A 10,387-nucleotide genomic window follows, 5' to 3' on the forward strand; every position below is an offset into this window, starting at 1 on the left:
TTTCTTTGTTTTTTTTAAATGGAACATCCCTGCATATTATTTTTTTATTAGATGGAGAATTAAAAAAATGAACATTTTTGTATTTAAGTATTTCAAAATTTTAATAGTTTTCCGGATACACGCAGTATTATTTCATATGGCTCTTTCAATGGTAAAATACGAGAGAAAAATCATTGGGTGGCTTTGATAAAAATTTACTGTGGAAAATGCCATATGAAATATAAAACCGCAAATATCTGCGAAACCGTTAAAAATTTTGAAATACTCTAAACACAAAAAATGTTCATTTTTTAATTGTCCGTCTACTGAAAAAATAATATACAGGGCGTTCCATTTAAATGATATAAAAACGATGAAAAATTATTTTATATTTTAGAAAGTTTGGCGTAGAATTTTGAACATCCTGTATGATTTACGATTTTCATATTTATAGTAAAGTAAGTACAGACCATCTAAACTAAATACCTATTATGGTTTTGATTTCAGAACAGTTCTTGTATTTTTAATATTTTTTTTTAAGAAAGGCTGAAAAATATATATTTTTGATTTATTTTTGAATATCTCTGAAACTATCGAAATATATTTATTCATATCTTAGGGTTATGTAAAGTGATCTGAAAAGAAGCCAAAAATGCAATAATATACAGGGTGTTCCATTTAAAAAAAATATCCAGGTCCACTCACACTTTTTTGAGCCACCCTATAGAAGTTAAAATATTTTCCTGAAATACATCCTGGTACTTTAAGTCTGCACTTAAACAAAATTCTCAAGTTTTTTATTCTATGAGCTACAGATGCCCGACGCACTATTGCCGGACCATGTATAGAACAATACACGTCAATGGGAGATAGAGATAACATTTTACCCAGAGAATAGGTACATTAAAGAAATGCTAACTTCATGTTAAAAAATGGAAACAGACGCCACCTGGTGTCGCCTGGCAGTACTAGCTAAATTGAGGGGAATTGGAGGGGCGGGCCTTAAAAGAGGGGAAATTTTTAAAAAAATATTTTTATAAGTATCACTGACTTACTGTTTAAAGTTAATAAACATATTTTTTATTACTTTAATATAATTTAATGTATTAAAAAATATGTCTATTAACTTTACACAGCAAATCAATGATATTATTAAAGACATTATTTTCAGAGAAAATTCATTGTAAATAAATTACACATTAGTAAACAATATCATTTATTTTTTAGAGCTGCGATTTATATTACAATAATATTGAAATATATATATTTTTTTAACAATGAAAAAGAATTTCCCGAAACCTGAAAAAGAAAGATGATCAATTAATGACTTAAATTAGTTCAAAATACATTTTGCAAATAAGTAGTGAATTGGAAAGATAAACATACTATTAAAAAGACATTTTAGTAGTATGTTATCATCTATTTACTGATAATACATAAGTATATAATAGGTAAATAACATGCATAAGGCACTATGATACAACTACCTGTATCATGATAACACACTAACATCACAAAAAATATATGCTAATTTAAATTTCTTTAATGGTCTAATGAAACACTATCTAGCCTCAATGCATGCCATTCCAAAGGCAAAAAAAACTGTTAACCAAATAAATATAAGCTGAATAAAACATAAACCAAGCCAACGTGCATAAAAAACCAAAAAATGCATCAAAAAATACTTTTATCAGATCATACCCTTGGATATATTATGTATTTTATATATCGCACATCCCGTTCAAAAGTTTACTAACTCAAAATAGAGAATATAGAGAACATTGTCAAGAGAAGTAAAAGAAAATTTAAGTTAAGGCAATATGCTCCTTTTTGGATATTAATGGCCAAATAATATAATGTTGATTTAATAAAATTTTACTGGCATCCTTCTGAGGTATAAATCAGATTAAAAGGACATTGTTTTTGTAATAATTGTTTGTTTTGTAAACATTTTTTGAAGACAATACAGTTTTGAACGGGCTGTGCGATATAAACAAGGATCTTACTATTATTTGAGGTTAGAAAGTATTTAAATAACATAAAACATAATCAAAATCATTTGTCATCATAAATTATAGAGGTACTTACGTGTTTTGATATTATTATCAGGAAATAATACGTTTAGTTAAACAGGTACGCTGCCAGGCAAGTTCTATCGGCGGGTCTTTGCAAAAGTTGAAATCTAAAAATACAAAACTACGTTTACATCTTAGTTGTATTTACGAATAAAGTATTTGTGTGTAATTTCTGACTTACCAGTTAATTGAATAATCGCATTAAATACATCCAAATGGTAATTTAATATTGTAAAAAGCAAAATTGTTTTAAATCACTTGCCAGGACAGCCCGACCAGCTTCTTTGTTGACAAAATGGCCGCGGTATCATGATTTAAGCAATGTGAGTGACAAAGAAAGCCAATGCCTGGCAGATGTTGCTTTCTTTGTCGTTGGTCCTGGCACGTTTAAATTTGACTGTTGCCTGTTTTCCCATACAAGTGACACCCCCGTGATTTTACCTATAATGTTACTAATATAATATACTTTCGTTATAAATGTGGTTATAAACCGGCCTACACACGTGGCAATTTGCAGGGTCCAATCTGCAGGGAACAATATCGGGTTTTGTCTACACATGTCCCAATTTATCAGTAGGTTTAGTATTTTCTGCGTGCGTGTTTGACACCATTATAGCATTATGGCTCCCTCAAAAAGCGCAAAAAATCGGTATAGCATTGTCATTAGTGATTAAATTAAAAATTAAAGTTTTGCCATAAAGTTTAAAAATGTTAAAATTAAAGTCAGATAAAAGAAAAGAAAAAAAAGTTCTGGAACAACTGCATCACACACATTCCAATTTGCAGGGTATTATGGAGGGGAGCAGGGCGATTGGATCGACGGGACTTCCAACCAGGGGGGTGACAGTAAACCGGAAAATTGGAAACAGTTCTGGCGCGGTCTTACCCAGGCAGAAAGCATGGCCTTCTAGACTGTCCTAGACAAAAATCTGAATATTTCTATATGATTTCTGTCAATTTCAATTACGGAACATTTTTATGCACGTCGGCGTCCTCTTCTTTTGTCTGTGTGTCAGCCATGTGTCAACTCCCCGAGGCCTCTGGCAAGGTCGGGCGCCATTTTAATTTTTGCCGTTTTAGATTTGAATGGAAGTTTGTTTATGATATTTCGGCTGAAATTTATAAGTAATAAAGATGTTTTTGATATAAAGTTCCTTGTTAACACTTTAATAAAGTATATATGATATTAATTACATGAAGAAAATGATGAAATCGACGTTTCTGCGTGTAGTAGGTATGGGCCATATTTTTATGTAAAAATAGGTATAATAAATTAACTGTTTTTATTATTTTTTTAGCTTTTTAGATCCAAGGATCTTGGGATATTCTTTACCAAGGATTTTTCCGTATCTCTACTTTAAAGACTGATCGGTGATTTTGAGCAATTGAAAGCAAGTTACACAAGGTAAATTATGATTACTGAACTATTATTAGCCTACAGCCTATATTAATTATCTACAAGATGAACAGAAATGCGTAATAACATATCACATAGGTACCTATTATGTATTTTCATAGCAATAATGCTATGTATGTAGATTATTTTTAAAATACAAATGAGGTATTAGATGCATAGGTATCATATTTTTTATTCTTTTTATTTTCATTCAAGTCCTGTTTGATTTAATTCATAACAGTCTTATGTACCTATATTTATGTTTTTTTTTACATATTTTTTTTATTCCAGGTTTTGCGTGGGTTCCTGTTGCCTTTTTCCTGCTTCCAGTTAGTTTTACGCCCGCGAAGCTGTGAAAACATTTATTTATCTTCAAGTTTCTGTAAGTCAGTGCATTGTTACTTTACTAATTCACTTTAACACAGCATCTCTGATGTTATTTAAATATTTTGATATTGATACAGTAGTTTATGGGTTTATAGCTCTTTAATTGTGTTGATTTGCATATTTACATTGTTCTAAATTCCAAATAAATATTTTTGAGTAATTTTGTTGTATTATTTACTACTAGGAAAAAGTAAAAAGTATATTAACCCTCATTTAAACCTCCTGAACAGCCCGCCATTAAAAACCGGAAACGGAAATAAATTTCATAAAATTGAAATTGTCATGTCAATGAAGTGTTTATGTCATGTCAAATGTCCCAGCCGCCATATCTGAAAATTAGTTACCCAGGCAGCCACGCTGTTTCCATAATTTAACATTGACTTGACACTTCTTCTTGTATTTATTATTTTATGCTTCCAACTAGCCGATATCGGGAAGTTATTCACGATTGCACTCCACACGGTACAATTACGCCTCAATTTGTAAATTGCCACGTGAGTAGGCCGCTTAATGTTTGTATCATAATTTCTTAAAAATATCAAGTTAGTGGATTAATAGCAATTTTAGACATATATTTTATCGAAGAGTGTGTTGATAAGACTAAAATAAGCTTTATGTTTTATCTTTTTCTCTTTAGAAGGGAGATGGTTTGTGTCGTAGAATACATTACAGTATTTAATATCGTGTACTTTGATATTCTTTTCTTAATTTACTGTGATTTCTTGTTTCCTATAATGCCAAATCTTGACAATATGGTGAACGTTGAGTTTTGATCTTATTAGTTTTGTACCTGTGTTTACAAGACCAAATTAAGACTTATTAGTTTGTGATTATATTAAGATCTTTCTTATAATATTTGTTATGTCTTAATCTTAATACTCTATTATGCTTTGTATGGAAAATAAATGTTAAAATATCTTAATTTTGTATATCCTATTCCATCCTTCCATTAGCAAAAATATAGTTTATAAATCATATATGCTAAGAATATCACATAAATTAGTTGTAAGAATTGAGAAACCTTAGGTAGCAGAAAAATTAATGCAATATATGTATAAGCAGAATTAAACAAAAGGTAACTGTTAATGTTGCTGAAGCTGATTCTACAATTTTAATTACGGAGGCTTAAAGGCCTTTTAAGGCCTCCGTAGTTTGTTTTGATGGAATGTTAAAAAAAATATTATGAACATGACATGGAGCTCCCGAATTTTTAATAAAGCACTTTTTAAACGTAGCATATAATAATCTAGAGCAATTAGATTAATTATAGGAATCTAGAGTTTTATTTATATTTAATTTTATTGACAATGAAAATACATAATAAGCGTTCACGTTGTTGTGCGAAATATTAAAATAATAATATAAATAATATACCGCGTACTATGATTGAAAAAAAATAGCGTCAGCGATGACTATGAAATGAAGATGGCTGTCATTTTATATGGGAAATGTCCTCAATCGTCATTTCCCAGCCAACTGTATATATTGACAAAAAAACACTGAAAAGCACATATTTGTTTTCTACTGAATATAATTCCAAAATAACTTGCAATCTGGCAACATCGAAGATGTGCGCATGCGTAGTGTCTCTGACTATATGCAGCAAAAACTCGTTTCAAGGTCAGCCACCGGATCCACACCATTACCACGGTATATAAATCACATGGCAGGCTAAAGGTTGTCGCCCACTAGACGGTGGTGGCGAAGTTTGGAAATTTCTTTGATACTTGCGTAGTTAAATGGACGCACAGCGCAGCGCGTTGGCGCACCGCGTCAAGAGTCTTAAGCGCTTTTTCGGGTCTTCCGTGTTTCAAGGCAGTGCAGTGAGCGTATTCTTGAAATAATTGATTCGTTTTTTTGACTAGAACCAGTGATTTAATGTCAATGTATTTTTTAGTTGCAGCAATCGTATTTATAGTGAATGATATTTTTAGTCTTCCTCACTAGAGTCATGGACGTTCTATCAAAGATTTACTGAGGGTAAACTGGTAATCTCATTTTGTCATGACAATCTTCCATTTTAAATTTAATTACCTAAATATAAAGATCAGGAAGCAGCAATAATATATATCAGAAAATAAGAATTATCAAAATATTATATTTCGAGTCTCTTCAAAATATGATGAGTATATGCCGGTGTTTTTTCTTAAAACCCTCAATGGAGTGTAAAATGTATTTTATAATACTGAAAAATATTTTGTCTTTTTTAGTCTGAAAGATGGTATGGTTATTTCTTTTTTGTCTTCAGTTCAAACTTTTCACCTCTTCTTTCCTTTCCTTTCTTATCACAAAGCTTGTCCGTATTGAACTCATTGTAGAGGCAAAATAATCTCACAGTAAAAAAAGTGATAATCTAAATAGCGCGCTTTTGAAACGCGGCAACGCTATTTATTAGTTATAGTCGAAGTGTTTTTTTGACTTACTGTAGTTTAGTTTTTAAATAAATGAGTTCAAGCACGGACGAAAGCGTATTTTTGTGCTCTTCTAACAGAGGAAGAGAAGAGGGATGAGGAAAAGTTTGGACTCATACGAATAACAAAAAAGAAAGAAGTTTGGAGAATTTTACCATCTTTTTCCAGATTTAATAAAAGACAAGATCATTTTTTTTCAGTATTACAAAATATAAAGGGAAACATTTTACGCACTCCTCAATTGAGGGTTTTAGAAGCAAAACACCGAGCATCTCTACTCATCATATTTTTTCAGAAGAGACAAAAAAACTAATACTTTGATAATTTTATTTATTCTGATGTGTATTAATTGAACAAGTGCGTAAACCCTGATCTTTTTATATATTTAGGTAATAGAATTTAAAAATTGAGATTGTCACTTTATTAAATTAAAAAGTGGAGATTGCCGGTTTTGCCTCTACACCCCTCAATTATATTAAATCTTTTGATAAACGGCATTTCGTCCATCTGTCTCTAGTGAGGGGAAGACTTAAAAAATATCATATTCCTTTATGAAAATCGATTTGCCTAATTTACCTTTAAAAAACTACAATTCTACCATTGATAATAAATAAAAACAGTTCCTAGTCAAAAGCCAACTGAAAAGACTCGAATGCAAAATTATTTCCAATGTGAGTACGCACACTGCAACGCGCCAAAACGGCGGAGACGGAAAAGTTGCCGGACTTTTGACGGAAATCCCGCGGCGCGCTTCTGCGCTGCGCGCTCTGATGTGCGTTGGTCCATTTAAATACATGGCAAGCAGACAAAAGAAATTTCCACATGGCGCCGCGCCGCGTCGCGCTGCGGTCTAGTGGGCGTCAACCTTAACTCTCTTTGGCGGGAACGCTACGCGCATACCGTCGCGCACGCCGCCATTACGGTTTCCATCAACAGAAAATAACCAGTGTCGTAGTTTCTTTCATCGACTGCGCACACTTTCGGCTGATTCGAGTCAGTAGCGTACGGATTAATTTATTTTGTTTATTTCTTGAGTTATTTTATAGTTGTTGTTTTATTTTTGTTTATTGTGTTATATATTTGGTTTTTCTAGTTTATTTTCGTTTCTTGTGTTATATAATTTATTTTTGTTTTTCTGCAACAATTAACAACATTTTTAAATCGTTAATTTTTACGTGTTTTTAAAATGCCTGGGCGAAGTTGTGCAGCAAAAAACTGCCCGAGTAGAGGACTAAACTGCAATAAAAGTTTCTTTCTGTTTCCTAGAGATCCGATTAGGTATGTATATACATATGTGATTAATTATTTTAACATATTTTAGTTAAAAAAACAGTAGTATACATATTAGGACATTCAGCTAAATAGGAAGATCTAATTAAAAATCTTAACAAACTTTAATAGTAGTATGATTTAATGTTAAATATTTAGTAAAATAAAATTTAATGTTGTATCTAGAATCTAGACATTAAAAATTAATTTTAAAAATCATTATATTATTCATTTAAATATAATTATAAAAATAAATAAAATGATTATATCAAAAATAAGTTAACAATACATTTTTAGGGCAAGAACATGGGCAATTGCAGCTAATAGAGAAGACTTGATTGAAGATATAAATAAGGCCCACAAGTACAGGTTGCGTTCTGTTCACTTTGAATTTAAAATGTTTACCAATTCACTTTGTAACCGTATAAAATACAATGCGGTACCTACTGTTTCCTGCCATGAAAAAAATAGAAGTTTCTCAAAAAAAATTGTGGATTTATTAATTTGTGAAATTTGAATATTAATAAAATTTGCTACGCCCATTGATGGGCATAATTTGTACGTAGCCTCTTTATATTGTTCAATAAATATTTTATTGGTATTTTTTTAATTCTTGTTTGTAACTCCTGGCATGTTTTTGTTAGTTGCATGTCTTTTAATTTTAATTGTCTGTTCTCTACAGTGAAATATTTAATTGATTTTTTCATTTTTACTTTTCGAGAAGTATGCGCGGTTAACGATTCATTTGTTTGGACAAAAGTATTGTAAATAAAATTCAGTTTCAGTCAATTACAGTATTTTTTTAATACGACCCTGTCGTATTTTTTGAGAAATTTTTTAATACGTTTTAATCCGGCCCTGACTAGGAAACCATAATGGCGCCGACAAGGTCAAATTTTATAAAAATTTTAAACAATGGAATCTGAGTAGAGTTGGCGTGCCGATTATTTTATGTGCCGTGCCATTACCTTTTAAAATAATAAAAGTGAAAGATAAAATCTAACATATATCATTTTTCTTTAGACAGAAAAAAATGTTTCCTATTTACAACAAAATGTAATAATATTGTACATATTTTCTCATTTAAACTCATCCCTTATTCCGTATTTTATGCATTTAGGCAACTAAATAAACAGGTAACGACAGACGATGTCGGCACAGGATGTCGGTATACAGATTTCTTGAACGTCAATTGTCAACTTGACCTGTCTTTTTTATCGAGATTGCTGTGGCACATGCACTAAGTGAACGTAAGTTTTTAATTTTTCTTTAATAAAGTATATTATTTAGTATCGTTTTTAATTATTCGATTATAAATATTTAAAGTAAACAATATAAACATAAATAACGAAAAAATAAGATCCTATACTTAATTATTTTCTAGTTTCCTTAATTTTAGGTTAGGGTACATAAATGTCACATTAAAAATTGTTTTTTCCTTGTTTTAGATACGCCACAATGCAAATTTTTGTGAAAACCCTCACGGGTAAAACCATTACCCTCGAAGTAGAACCTTCTGACACTATCGAAAATGTGAAAGCAAAAATCCAAGACAAGGAGGGTATACCTCCAGATCAGCAACGTCTTATTTTTGCTGGTAAACAACTTGAAGATGGACGCACCCTTTCAGACTATAATATTCAAAAAGAGTCGACTCTTCATTTAGTATTAAGATTGAGAGGTGGCATTATTGAACCTTCTTTACGTATCTTGGCACAGAAATACAATTGTGACAAAATGATTTGCCGTAAATGTTATGCTAGGTTACATCCTCGTGCAACTAATTGTCGCAAGACTAAATGCGGGCATACCAACAATCTCCGCCCAAAGAAGAAGCTTAAGTAGAATGTATTTATTTCAATCTTACTGGAACATCTTGTAAGAGTTTTTATTAATAAACCTGTTTACTCCTAATTGCTGATTTTTAATTTTTGTATATTTAAAATTATATTGAATAACTATATTTTATTGAATTTATTATTTAAGTTATTAATATAGGTATATATTTCATAACAAAATATTTTAAAATCAAAATCTTGTATTCGATTTTGAAAACAATTCTAAAGAGATTTTTTTGAAGATTGCAGTTTTAATATTGCGTCAATTAATTTTAAATTACCTCTACCCTCCGTTCTTTGAATATAATTTAGATTTAATTAGAAACCTCTGACTGAAAAATTGTAGGTATTTATGGGAAAAAGAGCAGAGAACATTGGACAGCTGGTGCTGTTCAACCATGGTACAAAGGAAACATTGTTCAACTATAGAGGTTAATATTGTAGTCATATTGTAGTTGGTGTAATTTCCTACAAATTGATAGCTTATTTTTATGATTTTGTTGTTAATTTTTTTTTTGAAAAAATAAGGTGACCATTTCATTTTTATCATAACTCCGCGAGTTTTTGAGGTACGAACTTCAAAAGACCTTTTAAAAAAGAATTTAAAAGGTCTTTTAAAGCACTTAAAAGAATTTAAAAGGTCTTTTAAAGCACTTTAAAAACGGTCATATTCATTTTCTTCGAAAAATGTGTTCTTTCGTCATTATTTTACGGTATTTTAATTAAAAAAGGTTGCAATTTAGTTTTCGAAAAATAAAAAATCACCTTTACAGAGTGATGACTCGGCTATTATTATCTGTACCTACGGTACCTAATTAATAAAAAACTAGTTGATTCGGTATTCCAAGTTTCATTTTTGCGATAAAACGCAAGGTTTTCCAGTTATTTATAAAAAATGGCAGAAAAATATAGTTTTTAGATGAAAAATAATTTCAAATCCTAACTAACTCGGAAAATATTTTCTGACAAAATGTTATAGAATATTTTTTACTTAGAATTCATCTCTTTATTGATTTTTGCAATTAAAATGGG

At 30.6% G+C, this 10,387-nt stretch overlaps 1 long non-coding RNA gene across 1 annotated transcript; it reads left to right on the top strand.

Moving 5' to 3' along the window:
* The first annotated feature begins 8,653 nt into the window (after positions 1-8,653).
* On the top strand, positions 8,654-9,431 carry LOC115877369. The gene is made up of 2 exons (XR_004049336.1): positions 8,654-8,767; positions 8,966-9,431. It is a non-coding gene; the product is annotated as an uncharacterized LOC115877369 (long non-coding RNA).
* The last annotated feature ends 956 nt before the right edge of the window (positions 9,432-10,387 follow it).

The sequence above is a fragment of the Sitophilus oryzae genome, unplaced genomic scaffold (genome assembly GCF_002938485.1).
Source record: "Sitophilus oryzae breed Bouriz unplaced genomic scaffold, Soryzae_2.0 scaffold_1447_pilon_pilon, whole genome shotgun sequence".
NCBI lineage: Eukaryota > Metazoa > Arthropoda > Insecta > Coleoptera > Curculionidae > Sitophilus > Sitophilus oryzae.